This window comes from Loxodonta africana, chromosome 18, assembly GCF_030014295.1.
Source record: "Loxodonta africana isolate mLoxAfr1 chromosome 18, mLoxAfr1.hap2, whole genome shotgun sequence".
Taxonomy (NCBI): domain Eukaryota; kingdom Metazoa; phylum Chordata; class Mammalia; order Proboscidea; family Elephantidae; genus Loxodonta; species Loxodonta africana.
Window position 1 is genome coordinate 36,970,629 of NC_087359.1, and position 17,448 is coordinate 36,988,076.

The window sequence follows — 17,448 nt, forward strand, 5'->3', positions numbered from 1 at the left end:
AGTGCTGATTGTTCGCAGGAGGTTTCAGTTCATTCTATGTGCATTTCTCCATAGGGCTGCTTGAGCGTCCTCAGAATATGGCAGCTTCCTTCCCCCAGAGTAAGTGATCTAAGAGAGGGAGAGAGAGTAAAGAGGAAGCCATAATGCCTTTTATGACCTAGTCTTGGAAGTCACACATGTTACTTCTGTCATAGTCTATTTGTTAGAAACAAGTCACAAAGTCCAGTACACGTTTAAGGGGAGGGGAATTAAGCTCCATCACTTGAAGAGAGGTATGCCAAAGAATTTGTGGACATATTTTAACCCTTCTTCTCAATTCAATGCATCAGCAAGTTCTGCAGATTGCACTGTCTAAATATGTCTTGGATTATCTACGTCTCTCCATCTCCACTGCAACCATCCCAGTCCTAGTGACCCTCATCACTCATATATGCTATGGCGGTGACCTCCTAACTGGCCTTCTTCCTTCTACTCTTGCCCCCTCTCCAATCCATTCTCCACAAAGCAGCCAGAATGGCGTTTATACAATGTAAATCAGATGTGAGGTCTTCTAGTTAATGATGATGGATTGCACATGCTTTTGTCCCTCTCCTTTTTCAGCTCTCACTAAAATGGTAGTAAAGGAAGAAGGAAGGCATAAACCCGCAAGGACAAAGGAAATGATATCTCAGCAGATAAAGGATTTCAACAATGTTTTGGAAGGTGGAAGTGGTCTGAGGAAGAATCATAGACTTAACCACCAAGGCAGGGGAAGGTACACAATAAGAGGAAGGAAGGCAGACAACAAAGAAGGGAAAGAGGATTTGGAGGCACCAGACTGGGCAGAGGTAAGGCAGAGTGTGAAAGAAGAGTTGACCCCCCTCTACCATGACTCTGTGCAGAAAGGCAGGACCAGTGTTCCCACCTCTAAGCAGAAGACCAGAGATTTCTTATCTGGAGATAGTGAAAGGCTCTAAAGAAAAATTCCGTATACTAACATGTGGAGGGTTTCCAATGAAACAGCTGGTTCTTTGCCCAATAACTAAAAAACAAAATCCATCAGAGTCGTAGTTATCTAGTGCTGCTATAACAGAAATTGCCACGAGTAGATGGCTTTAACAGAGAAATTTATTTTTTCACAGCTTAGGAGCTTAGAGGTCTGAATTCAGGTTGCCACCTCCAGGGGAAGGCTTTCTCTCTCTATTGGTTCTGGGGGAAGGTCCTTGTCATCAATCTTCCCCAGGTCTAGCTAGGAACTTCTCAGTGCAGGGAGCCTGGGTCTAAAGGATGCACTCTGCTCTTGGCACTACATTCTTGGTGGTTTGAGGTCCCCCCGTCTCTCTGCTCACTTCTCTCTTTTATATCTCAAAAGAGATTGACTCAAGATACAACCTAATTTTATAGATTGAGTCCTGCCTCATCAACATAACTGCCTTTAATCCTGCCTCATTAACATCACAGAGGTAGGATTTACCACACATAGGAAAATCACATCAGATTACAAAACGGTGGACGACCACATAATACTGGGAATCATGGCCTAGCCAAATTGACACACATTTTTGGGAGACACAACTAAGTGCATAACAATCAGCAACAAGCTTCGCTCTTACCTCCAGATCATACAGTCTGCTTTTTTAATGCTTTTCACTTAAATACAAATGGCCAATCAAGGATCGCCCAGCAGATGAAGAAACTCCTGTTTAGTTCAGATCCTTTGGGAAGCAGATACCAAACAGAGTTAGAAGTGAAAGAGCTGTATTGGGAGGTAATGCTTGTGAAGAAGAAAGAGAAGAGGAGTAGGAGTAGACAGGGAAAGTCATCAGGTAATGTAGGTCTGACACCTATAAAAGAAGAAAGGGAAGTGTGATGGTTAAGATTGTGTGTCAGCTTGGCTGGGCCATGATTCTCAGTGTTTTGGCAGTTGTATAATGTGATCACCTTCCTGTTGAAATTTGATATGCGATCATCCCCATGATGGGATCTGCTGGGTGGTACCGGTGGGGGTGGAGCCTGTGGTGGCTCATCACCCCCTCAGCCTCCATCTTTCCACCTTCCGCCACCTTCTTCCTTCCTGTTCACCTTGCAAATGTTGGCTTGTTCTGGATCCAGCAGCTGTCTCTTGTCTGACCTCTGGTTCTTGGGACTTGAGGTAGCAACTTATCTGTCCATCTTGGGATTCATCGATCTTCATGGCCTGTGAGCAAGAGTCCTGCTCTCCGACCTGCCTATCTTGGGTTTGCCAGCCCCTGCAGCTAAGCAACTCAGGAGAAACCTTGAGGTCTTGCCTGCCGACCTTGGGGATTCCTCGACCATCACAACCTGTGAGCGGGATTCCTGCTGTCCAACCTGCTCATCTTGGGTTCACCAGCTCCTGCAGCTCCATGGTTTGGGAAAGGACTCTATCCTGATCCAAGGACTTGGAATGTTCCAATCCCTACAATCAAGTGAGGTGTATTCTTAATATAAATCTCTCTGTACATATTTATATGCATTACTGGTTTTGCTTCTCTAGAGAACCCAGCCTAAGACAGGAAGGAAGGAGGATTGAGTGGGAAGAACTTCACACTGTGGCCAGAGCTTCGGAGCAAAGATTGCCCATTAGAGGAGACCATTTTGAGAAGAAATGTCCAGGTCCTGGAACCCCCCACCGTGCTCAATAATTGACTGGGGTGGCCTGAGGAAAGCGTATTCTTGATTCAAACACTGCAGTTGACCCAGAAAGTGTTGCAGCTGGGGGCTGTCAGCTCACCCTACTCCTGATGGCAAATTCTCTCTGGAAGTGAGGCCTGGGTGGCATATTTCCATGGCTGCCACAACCCCCAGCATGAAAAATAAAGACAAAATTAAAAAGGAAAATAAAGGCGATAGGAAAAGAACACTTTAAACATACCCCTCCTGATGATTAATATCTGCTGATAGTTATATAAAAAAAAGCTAGAATGCACTGAAAAGGGAGTCATTGATAATAAGAAAGAATTATTGGAAATTAAATATGTAGTAGAAGGATTGGAAAAAGTTTTTAAAAATCACCCAGAGTGTAGCACAAAAATACAAATAAATAAAATTCCTTTTGTCTTTCAAATATTTGTTGAGCACATTATATGCCAGGCATTTTCTGGGTTCTAGGGACAAGCAACAGATAAAACTGACAAAGCCTTTGCTCTTAAGAGACTTCTAAGAAGAGAAATATGTGGAAAAGAAGGATAAAAACACTTAGGTGGGTCAGTTCAGTAGGTTCAATATCTGACTAATAGGAGTTCCAGAAAGAGAAGACAGAGATGAAGAGGGCAGGAAATTGACAAACAATTAATACAGGAAAATCTCACAGGATTGGACGTGAATCTCCAAAATGAATGAGCTGAGCTTCCACTTCTGTCCAAGATGGAGTAACAGGAATGGATTTACCCTCCCATCTGAAAAAAAATAAAAAACCAGACAAAGTAAATGAAACAATGGGCTTAGACATTGGACATCAGGCAGCACAGGGCAGTGATACCCGAAGAAGAGAAACAAATGATTAAGTCCCATAATTGTCCTAACTTACTGCCTGGAGTAAGTTTTCAGGCCACATCACAGGGAGGAGGTAACTCAGGCAGAGCCCGCTGGTCTTCCTGAGTTGAGGAGGTAGAGTTGGGAGACCAGGGAGTACCAGGACTTCGCAGAGGAGAAAACTGCATGGAGAAAGAACCCTGGATATCTGCAGAAATCCCCCTTGAATCTTCAGATGATACTGGTCAGTGCATGTGTGTGAGGAAACTGTTTGATGTCAGGTAAAACCCAGTGCCGTCAAGTCGATTCTGAATCATAGTGACGCTATAGGACAGAGTAGAACTGCCCCATAGAGTTTCCAAGGAGTGCCTGGCGGATTCGAACTTCCAACTCTTTGGTTAGCAGCCGTAGCACTTAACCACTATGCCACCAATTACCAGAGCTCATATAAGGCCAAGAATAGTTTATGTTCCCATCAGAAAGAGGAAAAAACTTTGCTTGGTATCACGTGATACTCAGGAAAGTATTGACAGTAGTGGGAAAAAATTAGCCCTATATTAAAACCTGCTCTAGTCCTGCCTAGCAATGCTTCAAAACAAGTCTCAAAGGGATCAAACTATTGCTAGGTAACGGAATTTTGTCCCAGAACAAACTTGAGAATAGTTATTGGAATACAAAACTATCTAGCACCTAACAAGGTAAAATTCACAATCTCTAGCATTTAATAAAAACATAACGAGGCATGAAAAGAAGCAGGTAAACATGACCAATAATGAGGAGAAAAATCAGCCAATAGAAATAGGCCCAGATGATGACAAACAGATGATAGAATTAGTGGACAAGGACATTAAAATGGCGATTCCATTTTTCAAATAACGAAGAATACTTAGGCATATTAAGTAAAGACAAAAAAGATATTTAAAAAGACCCAAGTTGAACTTCTAAAAATGAAAAATACAATGTTTTAGATGAAAAATACAAAAATTTGTTACAACTGCATGTGAATTTACAATTCTCTAAAACTAAAATGCTAATTAAAAATATATTGGATGGGATTGACAGTAGATTAGACCTTCAAGAGAAAAGATTAATGATCTTAAAGAAATAGCAGTAGGAACTGTGATCATTAAGGTTGGGTGTCACCTTGACTGGGCCATGATTCTCAGTGGTTTGGCAGTTACGATGTAGTTTGGCAGTTGCATAATGATGTGATCATCTCCATGATGAGATCTGATATAATGTGATCACCTCCATGATGGGATCTGTTGTGAGTAGCGTATCAGTTGAAAGGGAGTTTCCTTGGGGAGGTGGGCTGTGGGCTTTTGCTCACTCTGGCCCTGACCTCCGGTTCTTGGGACTTGAGCTAGCAGTTTACCTGCCATCTTGCCTGCTGATTTTCGGATTCATTGGTCTTAGAAGCCTGTCAGCCACAGCCCTGCTGTCTGACTTGCCAATCGAATTTGCCAACCCCTGTGGCTATGTGAATCAGGAGAAGCCTCCAGCCTGACCCATGGACTTGGAATGTTCCAGCCTCTACAACTGCACGAGCTGTTTCCTTAATATATATCTCTCTATATATTCGTACACTTTACTAGTTTTGCTTCTCTAGGGAACCTAGCCTAAGACAGGAACTATCTAAAATGTCAGTGAAAAAAAATAATGAAAAGATCATCGGTTAGCTGTGGGATAACTTTAAGTGCTTAATATGCATATAATTGGAGTCTCCAAAGAAGAGAAGAGAGAGTGGGGAGGCAGAAAAAATATTCGAAGATATAATGCCTGAAATTTTTCCAAATTTGGTGAAAATCGACAGACTCAAAAAGCTCAAGGAAGCTCGAATACAAGAAACAATAAGATCTCTACACCAAGGTATAATCAAATTGCTCAAAACCAGTGAAAAAAGAGAAAAATCTTAAAAAGAGTCACAGAAAAAAAAAAAAGATACATTACATACATAAACAAGTCCAATAAATTTAAAGGGATCCAGGTCAAGAAAAGAATGTTCTTTGACTCTAATGGAATTGAATCAGAAATAAGTAACAGAGAGGTATCTGGAAAGCTATCCCAAATATCTGAAAGCTAAATAACACACTTCTAAATAACCTATGGGTCAAAGAAGAAATCTAAATGGAAGTTAGGAAGTATTTTAAACTGAATGAAAATAAAAGCACAATATCCCAACATTTGTAGGATGCAATTAAAGCAGTGCTTAGAGGGAAATTAAGAGTACTAAAATTCCAATATTAGACAATGTTCTGTGGCTATTCATAAGGTTTTCACTGGCTAATTATTTTCAGAGTTAGACTGCTGGGTCCTTCTTCCTAGTCTGTCTTAATCTGGAAGTTCAACTGAAGCCTGTCCACCGTGGGTGACCCTACTGCTGTTTGAATACCAGTGGCATAGCTTCCAGCATCACAGCAACACACAAGCCCCACAGTATGACAAACTGACAGACAAGTGGCGGGAATTAGCCAGTGAAAACCTTATGAATAGCAGCAGAACGTTGTCTGATACAGTGCCTGAAGATGAGCCCCTCAGTTTGGAATGCACTCATAATATGACCGGGAAAGAGCTGTCTCCTTAAATTTGACCTTAATGACATGGGTGGAGTCAAGCTTTCGCGACATTCATTTGTTGATGTGGCAAAACTCAAAATTAGAAGAAACAGCTGCAAACATCCATTAATAATCAGAATATGGAATGTATGAAGTATGAATGTAGGAAAACTGGAAACCGTCAAAAATGAAACAGAATGCATAAACATCAGTATCCTCAGCATTAGTAAGCTGAAATGGACTGGTACTGGCAACTTTGAATTGGACAATCATATGGTCTACTATGCCAGGAATGACAACTTGAAAAGGAATAGTGTTGCATACGTTGTCAAAAAGAACATTTCAAGATCTATCCTGAAGAACAATGCTGTCAGTGATAGGATAATATCCATATGCCTACAAGGAGAACCAATTAATACGACTATTATTCAAATTTACCTACCAATCACTAAGGCCAAAGGTGAAAAAAATTGAGGATTTTACCAACTTCTGCAGTCTGAAATTGATCTACATGCAATCAGGATGCATTGATGATTACTGATGATCGGAAGTGGCAAAAGTTGGAAACGAAGAAGGATTAATAGTTGGAAAAAATGGCCTTGGTGAAAGAAACAAAGCTGGAGATAGCATGATAGAATTTTATACACGTGGACCTCACCAGATGAAATACACAGGAATCAAATCCACTACATCTGTGGAAAGAGACTATGGAAAAGCTCAATATCATCAGTCAGAACAAGGCCAGAGGACAACTGTAGAACAGAGCGTCAATTACTCATATGCAAGTTCAAGTTGAAACTGAAGAAAATTAGAATAAGTCCATGAGAGCCAAAGTATGACACTGAGCATATTTCATCTGAATTTAGAGACCATTTTAAGAATAGATTTGATGCAATGAACACTAATGATCAAAGAGCAGACCAGTTGTGGAATGACATCAAGGACATCTTACATGAAAAAAACAAAAGGTCATCAAAAAGACAGGAAAGAAAGAAAAGATCAAAATGGATGTCAGAAGAGACTCTGAAACTTGCTCTTTAATGTTGAGTAGCTAAAGCAAAAGGAAGAAGTGATGAAGTGAAAGAGCTGAGCAGATTTCAAAGGGCGGCTCCAGAAGACAAAGTAAAGTAAAATAATGACATGTCAAGGACCTGGAGATAGAAAATTAAAATGGAAGAACGTTCTCGGCATTTCTCAAGCTGAAAGAACTGAAGAAAAAATTCAAGCCTTGAGTTGCAATATTGAAGGATTCTAAGGGGAAAATATTAAATGATGCAGGAAGCATCAAAAGAAGATGCAAGGAATACACAGAGCCACTGTACCAGAAAGAATTGGTCGACATTTAACCATTTCAGGAGGTAGCATATGATCAGGAACCGATGGTACTGAAAGAAGAAGTTCAAGCTGCACTGAAGGCACTGGGGAGAAACAAGGCTCCAGGAACTGATGGAATACCAAATGAGATGTTTCAACAAACGATTGCAGCTCTGAAAGTGCTCACTTGTCTATGCCAAGAAATTTGGAAGACAACTACCTGGCAAACCAACTGGAAGAGATCCATATTTATGCCTATTCTCAAGAAAGATGATCCAACTGAATGTGGAAATTATCGAACAATATCTTTAATATCACATGCAAGTAAAATTTTGCTGAAGGTCATTCAAAAGTGGCTGCAGCAGTACATTGACAGAGAACAGCCAGAAATTCAAGCCGGATTCAGAAGAGGACATGGAACAAGGGATATCATTGCTGATGTTAGATGGATACTGGCTGAAAGCAGAGAATACCAGGAAGATGTTTATCTGTGTTTTATTGACTATGCAAAAGTATTTGACTGTGTGGATTATAACAAATTATGGATAATATTTCAAAGAATTCCAGAATACTTAATTGTGCTCATGAGCAACCTGTACATAGATCAACAGACAGTCGTTCGAACAGAACAAGGAGATACTGCGTGGTTTAAAGTCAGGAAAGGTGTGCAACAGGGTTGTATCCTTTCACCATACATATTCAATCTGTATGCTGAGCAAATAATCCTAGAAGCTGGATTATATGAAGAAGAATGGGGCATCAGGGTTGGAGGAAGACTCATTAACAACCTATGTTATACAGATGACACAACCTTGCTTCCTGAAAGTGAAGACTTGAAGCACTTACTGATGAAGATCAAAGACCACAGCCTTCAGTATGGATTGCACCTCAACATAAAGAAAACAAAAATCCTCACACAACTGGACCAATAAGCAACATCATGATAAACGGAGAAAAGATTGAGGTTGTCAAGGATTTCGTTTTACTTGAATCCACAATCAACACCCATGGAAGCAGCAGTCAAGAAATCAAAAGATACATTGCACTGGGTAAATCTGCTGCAAAAGACCTCTTTAAGTGTTGAAAAGCAAAGATGTCACCTTGAAGACTAAGGTGCCCCTGATCCAAGCCATGGTGCTTTCAGTTACCTCACATGCACATGAAAGCTGGCCGATGAATAAGGAAGGCTGAAGAAGAATTAACACCTTTGAATAGTTGTGTTGGGGAAGAATACTGGAATGTACCATAGACTGCCAAAAGAAGGAACAAATCTGTCTTAGAAAAAGTACAACCAGAATGCACCTTAGAAGCAGGCATGGTGAGACTGCATTTCACGTACTATGGGCATGTTATGAGGAGGGATCAATCCCTGGGGAAGGACATCATGCTTGGTAAAGTAGTGGGTAGCGAAAAAGAGAAAGACCCTTGGTGAGATGGATTGACACAGTGGCTCTGGAACTTGTCTGAAGCTTAAATAGGTACTAAAAAAAACCCCACCGCCGTCGAGTCGATTCTGACTCATAGCAACCCTATAGGACAGAGTAGAACTGCCCCATAGAGTTTCCAAGGAGCGCCTGGCGGATTCAAACTGCCGACCTTTTGGTTAACAGCTATAGCACTTAACCACTATGCCACCAGAGTTTCCAAGCTTACCACAGCTCACTGAATAGACTGGAAACCCTGGTGGTATAGTGGTTAAGAGCTATGGCTGCTAACTGAAAGGTTGACAGTTCACATCCACCTGGTGCTCCTTGGAAACCTTACGCGGCAGTTCCACTCTGTCCTATGGGGTTGCTATGAGTCAGGATGGACTCGACAGCAACAGGTTTGGTTTTTGGTTTTGGTATGGCTATTACATAAATTGAGCTTGTAGTTAAAATCTTCCCAGAAAGAAAATTCCAGATCTAGATGACTTTACTGGGGAATTTTACCAAACAGAGAACAATATCAACTCTATACAATCTCTTCCAGAAAATTGAAGAGGAGAGAATATTCCCAAATTATTTGATGAAGCCATCACTATGCTGATATAAAAACAAAAACTACAGGAAAACTGCAGATCAATATCCCTTATAAACATGCATGCAAAAATTCTTAGCAAAATTTTAACAAAACAAATCCAACAATACATAAAAGGAATAATGTATCATGACCAAGTGAAATTATCCCAGGAATATAAAGATATTTTAACATTCAAAAATCAATCAGTGTAGGCGCCAGAAAGAACTAGATGGTGCCTGGCCTCTACCACTGACTGTTCTAATCAGGGCCACAATAAATGGATCCTGATTCAATGGGAGAAAAATGTGGAAAAGAACCTCAAATTGCTAAAAACAAAACTAAAACAAAAAAACCAGACCTACTGGATTGGCTGAGACTGGAGAACTTCCCAAGACTACTGCCCTGAGATACTCTTCAAACCTTGAACTGACTATAAGCCCCAAGGTCAGCTTGTAGCTAAATAACAAATTGGCTCAAAAAATAATGAATATCACCTATAAGTACAGTGTTCCTAAAGTCACCTATATTAGACCAAATGGTCAACAACTACTTTAAAACAAAGGTGAGAATGTAAGAGGGCAGGGACGCTAGATTAATGGAAACAGAACAACCAGAAGGAAAATAATGAGAATGTTCATGCATTGTGAAGAATGTAACCAATGTCATTGAACAACTTATGTAGAAATTTTTGAATGGGTACCTAAACTGTGGTGTGAACCTTCACCGAAAACATAATAAAATATTATTCTAAAAAAAGCAATCAGTGTAATTCACCATATCAACAGACTAAAAAAAAGAAAACTATATGATCATCTCAATAGATACATAAAAAGCTTTGACAAAATTTAATATCCATTCTTGATAAAAACTCACAGTAAATTAGAAATAGAAAGGAACTTCAACTTGATAAAGGGCATTTCTGAAAGCCCTATAGCTAACGTCACTTTGCCCTCATTTTTAAAAATTGTGGTAAATATGTATGAAACAAAATATTTGCCATTTCAACAGTCTTCACATGTAAGGAATAACGTCATTTTTAATGATCAGGAACCAGACATGGACGGTGGCTTTTACCACTTCTGTTCAACATTATACTGGAAGTTCTAGCCAGCACAGTAAGGAAATAACTGGAGGATGTGTTCCATCAAAATGAGAATGACAGATTTCAGAAAACAGTGGGTCATGAGTGGAGCCATTTCAAGACAAATTCCATGAAATCAGTTGTATGCTAGTTTAAAACTGAATCTATGCCATGGACAACCTTTCGAATTTTTTAGCTTTAATTTCTCTCAGTAATGTTTTGTAAGTTTTCCATGTAGAGGTCTTGCATATATTTCTTTAAATTATTCCTAAGTGTCTGATGTTTTTTGAGGCTATTGTAAATGCTGTTATTTAAATTTTTTAATTTTCTGATTGTAGCTAGTATATAAAAACATAATTTTTATCTAGTGGTTCACTTATTAATTCAAATTAATAAATTTCTACATATATAATTATGTTGTTGTTGTTAGGTGCCGTTGAATCAGTTCCGACTCACAGTGACCCTATGTACAACAGAATGAAATGCTGCTCGGTCCTGCGCCATCCTCACTATCGTTTCCCATTGTTGCAACCATTGTGTCAATTCATTTCTTTGAGGGTCTTCTTCTTTTTCGCTGACCTTCTGCTTTACCAAGCATGATGTCTTTCTCCAGGGACTAGTCCCTCCTAATAACATGTCCAAAATAGGTGAGACAAAGTCTCACCATCCTCGATTCTAACGAGCATTCTGGCTGTACTTCTTCCAAGAAAGATTTGTTCATTCTTTTGGCAGTCCACAGTACATTCAATATTCTTTGTCAACACCGTAATTCAAAGGCATTAATTCTTCTTTGGTCTTCCTTATTCATTGTCCAGCTTTCACATGCATATGAGGCGATTGAAAATACCATGGTTTGGGTTAGGTGCACCTTAGTCCTCAAAGTAGCATCTTTGATTTTTAACACTTTAAACAGGTCTTTTGCAGCAGGTTTGCCCAATGCAACACACACGCACACATATGTAATACAAAGCTAATATCAACATATTTAATTATATATTTTTCTATGTACACAATTATATTATCTGTGAATAATACTGATGAATTTTATCAAATTCTTCTTCTGCTACAAAGGATGGATTTTGTACTTTATTCTATTAAATATATGAATTACATTCATTGATTTTCTAATGCTAAAACAACCTTGTATTCCTGGAATAAACCCAACTTGGTAGTTACATATTATTCTTTTTATATATTATTATATTAGATTTGCTAACATTTTGTTTAGATTTTTTTTCTATTTCTGTTCCTAAGAGAGATGACTTGTAATTTCTCTGCAATATCCTTATCATGTTTAAATATCAAGGTTATAATGGCCTCATCAGTTGGGAAGTGTTTCTCCTTAGAATGGTTTGTTGTGTAAGTTTGATATGTCTTCCTTAAATATTTGGAAAAATTGACTGGTGAAGCCATCTGGGCCTGAAGTTTTCTTTGTGAGTAGGCTTTCAATAACTCAGTCAATTTTTTTTTAATGGATATGGTACTAGCCAGATTTTCTATTTATTTTTTTGTCAACTTTGGTAAGTTGTGTTTTTTGAAGAGTTTGCCCATTTTATCTAAATTTATGTTTGTTAGCATCTAGTCATTCATAGCATTCTCTTATTATCTTTTTAAAACTTGTTAAAAAGAGCTATGACATGCATACAGTAAGGTGTACAAATCTTAAGTGTACAGTTGGATGAAATTTCCATAGGTTTATAGTATGGCCACTCCCTGATCAAGATACAGAACATCTCCAGTCTTCGGAAGGGCCCCCACGTCCCCCAACAGGTAACCATGTTTCTGCCTTCAGTCATCATAGATTTCTTTGTCTTTTTTTTTTTCGCCTAATCTTGAACTTCATATAAATGGAATTGTATGGTCCATGTTCTTTTTGCTTGTGTATGTTTTAGGTGAAAGTTTACAGCTCAAATTAATTTCTCATTCAAAAATTTATGCACAAATTGTTCTGTGACATTGGTTGCAATTCCCATAATATGTTAGCACTCTCCCCTTTCTCTTTACACCCCGGGTTCCCGGTGTCCATTTGTTAAAGTTTCCTGTCCCTTCCTGCTTTCTGGTCTTTGCTTTTGGGCAGGTATTGCCCATTAGGTCTCCTATACATGATTGAACTAAGAAGCATGTTCCTCACCTGTGTTACTGTTTGTTTTATAAAACCCAAAAAACCCCACTGCCGTTGAGTCGATTCCGACTCATAGCGACCCTATAGGACAGAGTAGAACTGCCCCATAGAGTTTCCAAGGAGCACCTGGTGGATTTGAACTGCCAACCTCTTGGTTAGCAGCTGTAGCACTTAACCACTATGCCACCAGGGTTCATTTTATAGGCCCATCTTGTCTTTGACTGAAAGGTAGATTTTGAAAGTGGCTTCAGTTCTAAGTTATCAGGGTGTAGGGGGCCATAGTTTTGGGGATCCCTCCAGTTTCTGTCAGACCAGTAAGTCTGCTCTTCTTTTGTGAAATCGAATTTTATTCTACATTTTTCTCCAGCTCTGTCTGGAACCCTCTATTGTGATCCCTGTCAGAGCAGTCGTGGTGGTAGCTGGGCAGTCTATTGCTTCTGGGCTCAGGCTGGTGGAGGCTGTGGTTTATGTGGTCCATTCATCCTTTGAACTAGTATTTTCCTTGCATCTTTGGTTTTCTTCAATCTCCCTTGCTCTGAATGTGATGGGACCAGTAGATGTATTTTAGATGGCCGCTCGCAAGCTTTAAAGACCTCAGACACTGCTCACCAAAGTAGGATGTAGAACATTTTCTTTATGAACTATGTTATACCGATTGACCTAGATGTCCCCCAAGACCATGGTCCCCAGCACCCAGTCCCAGTAACTTGATCCTTCAAGGTGTTTGGATGTGTCTAGGAAGCTTTGCCTTGGTCAAGTGTTGTCTTCCCTTTCACCAAAGTTAACAGGATGTGTCTAGGAAGCTTCTATGGCTTTGCCATATCATTGTAGTCTTTCCTTTCACCAAAGTTAACAGTTGTCTATTATCTAGTTAGTGATTTCCTCTCCCCACCCTCTTAACCATCAAATTTTTTTTTTCCTGTGATCTCATACAATATTTGTCCTTTTGTGATTGACTTATTTCACTCTGCCCTCCAGATGCATCCGTGTTGTGAGACGTTTTGCAGATTCATCATTCTTTATGGTTGTGTAGCATTCCATTGTGTGTATGTATCATAATTTGTTTATCCATTCATCTGTTGATGGGCACTTAGGTTGTTTCCACCTTTTTGCTATTGTGAATAATGCTGCAGTGAACATGGGTGTGCATAAGTCTATTCGTGTTATGGCTCTTATTTCTCTAGGATATATTCATAGAACTGGGATTGCTGGATTGTATGATATTTCTATTTCTAGCTTTTTAAGGAGGCACCATATTATTTTTCATAGTGGTTGTCATATTTACATTCCCACCAGCAGTGCAAAAGAGTTCCAATCTCCTTGCAACCTCTCCAACATTTGTTATTTTCTGTTTTTTTTGACTCGTGCCAGTAGTGTTGGGGTAAGATGGTATTTCATTTTAGTTTTGATTTGTATTTCTCTAATGGCTAATGATTGGGAGCATTTCCTCATGTGTCTGTTAGCTGCCTGAATGTCTTCTTTGGAAAATGTCTGTTCATTTCCTTTGCCCATTTCTTAATTGGTTTATTTGTCTTTTTGAGGTGTTAAAGTATCCCATAGATTTTAGAGATCAGACCCCGATCAGATATGTTGTAGCCAAAAAATTCATCCCAGTCTGTAAGTACTGTTTTTACTCTTTTAGTGAAATCTTTTGATGGGCATAATTGTTTAATTTTCAGGAGGTTGAGTAATCTAGTTTATCTTCTGGTGTTTGTGCATTGTTATTTATGTTTTGGATTGAATTTATGCCATGTATTAGAGCCCCTAGCATTGTTCCTAACTTTTCTTCTATGATCTTCATGGTCTTAAAAAAAAAAAAAAAGGTCTTATATTTAGGTCTTTAATCCATTTTGAGTTAGTTTTTGTGTATGGTCCTGTTTCATTTTTTTTTTTTTTTTTTTTTGCAGATGAGCATCCAGTTTTGCCAGCACTATTTGTTAAAAAGACTATCTTTTCCCCCCATTTAATGGATTTTTGTTCTTTGCCAAAGATCAGCTAGCTGACCATAGGTGGATGGATTTACATCTGGGTTCTGGGTTCCGTTCCATTGGTCTATGCATCTGTTGTTGTACTAGCTCTAGGCTGTTTTGACTACTGTGGTTTTATAGTAGGTTCTGAGATTAGGTAGTGTGAGGCTTCCTACTTCGCTCTTTTTCTTCAATAATGCTTTGCTTATCCGGAGCCTCTTTCCTTTCCATATAAAGTTGGTGATTAGTTTTTCCATCTTGATAAAGAATGCTGTTGGTATTTGGACTGGGATTGTGTTATATCTATAGATCGCTTTGGGTAGGATTGACGTTTTCACAGTGTTGAGTCTTTCTATGCATGAGCCTTGTATGTTTTTTCATTTATGTACGCCTCTTTTGGTTTCTTGCAGTAGTATTTTGTTGTTTGCTTTGTATAGGCCTTTTACAACCATGGTTAGATTTATTCCTAAGTATTTTATCTTTTTAGGGGCTATTATAAATGGTACTGTTTTCCTGATTTCCTTTTTGAAGTTTTCTTTGTTGGTGTATAGGAATCCAGCTGATTTTTTTATGTTGATTTTATATCCTGCTACTCTGCTGGATCTTTCTATTAGTTCCAGTAGTTTTCTTGTGGAATCTTTGGAGTTCTGTATGTATAGGAAAATATCATCTGCAAACAGGGATAGTTTTACTTCTTCCTTTCCAATTTAGATGCCCTTTGTTTCCTTTTCTTGCGTTATTGCTCTAACTAGGACCTCCAGCACTATGTGAAATACGAGCGGTAATAAAGGGGATACGTGCCTTATTCCTATTCACAGGGGGAATGCTTTCAGTCTCTCTCTGTTGAGAATGATGTTGGCTGTTGGTTTTGTAATGATGCCTTTTATTAGGTTGAGGAATTTCCCTTCTATTCCTATTTTATTGAGAATTTTTATCAGGAATGGGTATTGAACTTTATCAAATGCCTTTTCTGCATCAATTGAGATCATCATGTGATTCTTTTCTCCTAGTCTCTTTATGTGGTGGATTATGTTGATTGATTTTCTAATGTTGAACTGTCCTTGCCTACCTGGTATGAATCCCACTTGGTTGTGGTGTATTATTTTTTTTGATATGATGCTGAATTCTGTTGGATAGAATTTTGATAAGAATTTTTGCATCTATATTCATGAGAGATATTGGTCTGTAATTTTCTTTTTTGTTTTGTGGTGTCTTTGCCTAACTTTGGTATCAAGGTTATGCAGGCTTCATAGAATGAATTTGGGAGTATTCCTTCCTATTCTATGCTCTGAAATAGTTTGAGTAGTACTGGTATGAGCTCTTCCCTGAATATTTGGTAGAATTCTCCAGCGAAGCTGTCTGGGCCAGGGTTTTTTTGTTGTTGTTGTTGTTGTTGATGGGAGTTTTTATTATTATTATTACCTCTTTAACCTCTTCTCTAGTTATGGGTCTATTCAAATTTTCTATCTCAGTTTGTGTTAGTTTAGGTAGGTAGTGTGTTTCTATAAATTTGTCCATTTCCTCTAGGTTTTGAAATTTGTTGGAGTATGATTTTTCATGGTATTCTGTTAATGATCCTTTTTATTTCAGTTGGGTCTGTTGTAATGTCCCCCATCTCATTTCTTATCTGAGTTATTTGCTTCCTCTCGTGTTTTTCTTTTGTCAGTTTGGCCAATGGTTTGTTGATTTTGTTTATCTTTTCGAAGAATCAACTTCTGGTCTTGTTGATTCTTTCTATTGTTTTTCTGTTCTCTATTTCATTTATTTCTGCTCTAACCTTTATTATTTCCTTTCTTCTGGTGGCTGTGGGCTCCTTTTACAGTTCTCTTTCAATTTGTTTGATTTGTAGGGCTAAAATTTTTATTTTGGCCATTCTTCTTTTTTGATGTGTGGATTTATTGCTGACCTCTAAGCACTGCCTTTGCTGTTTCCCAAAGATTTTGGTATGATGTGTTTTCATTCTCATTTGATTCTAAGAATCTTTTTTTTTTTGTATTTATTTATTTGTTTTAAAATTTTTATTGTGCTTTAAGTGAAAGTTTACAAATCAAGTCAGTCTCTCATACAAAAATTTATATACACTTTGCTCTATACTCCTAGTTGCTGTCCCCCTAATGAAACAGCACACTCCTTCTCTCCACTCTCCATTTTCATGTCCATTCAGCCAGCTTCTGACCCCCTCTGCCCTCTCATCTCCCCTCCAGACAGGGGCTGCCCACATAGTCTCATGTGTCTACTTGATCCAAGAAGCTCACTCCTCACCAGTATTATTTTCTATCCCACAGCCCAGTCCAACCTCTGTCTGAAGAGTTGGCTCTGGGAATGGTTCCTGTCTTGGGCTAACAGAAGGTCTGGGGACCATCTAAAAATCTTTTGATTCCCTCTTTGATTTCTTTTATTACCCAGTTTTTTTTTAATAATTTTTTTATTGTGCTTTAAGTGAAAGTTTACAAATCAATTCAGTCTCTCACACAAAAACCCATAGACACCTTGCTACACACTCCCAATTACTCACCCCGTAAAGAGACAGCCTGCTCTCTCCCTCCACTCTCTCTTTTTGTGTCCTTTTCGCCAGCTTCTAACCCCCTCCGCCCTCTCATCTCCCCTCCAGGCAGGAGATGCCAACATAGTCTCAAGTGTCCACCTGATCCAAGAAGCTCACTCCTCACCAGCATCCCTCTCCAACCCATCGTCCAGTCCAATCCATGTCTGAAGAGCTAGCTTCGGGAATGGTTCCTGCCCTGGGGCAACAGAAGGTCTGGGGACCATGACCACCGGGGTCCTTCCAGTCTCAGTCAGACCATTAAGTCTGGCCTTATGAGAATTTGGGGTCTGCATCCCACTGCTGTCCTGCTCCCTCAGGGGTTCTCTGTTGTGTTCTCTGTCAGGGCAGTCATCAGTTGTAGCCGGGCACCATCCAGTTCTTCTGGTCTCAGG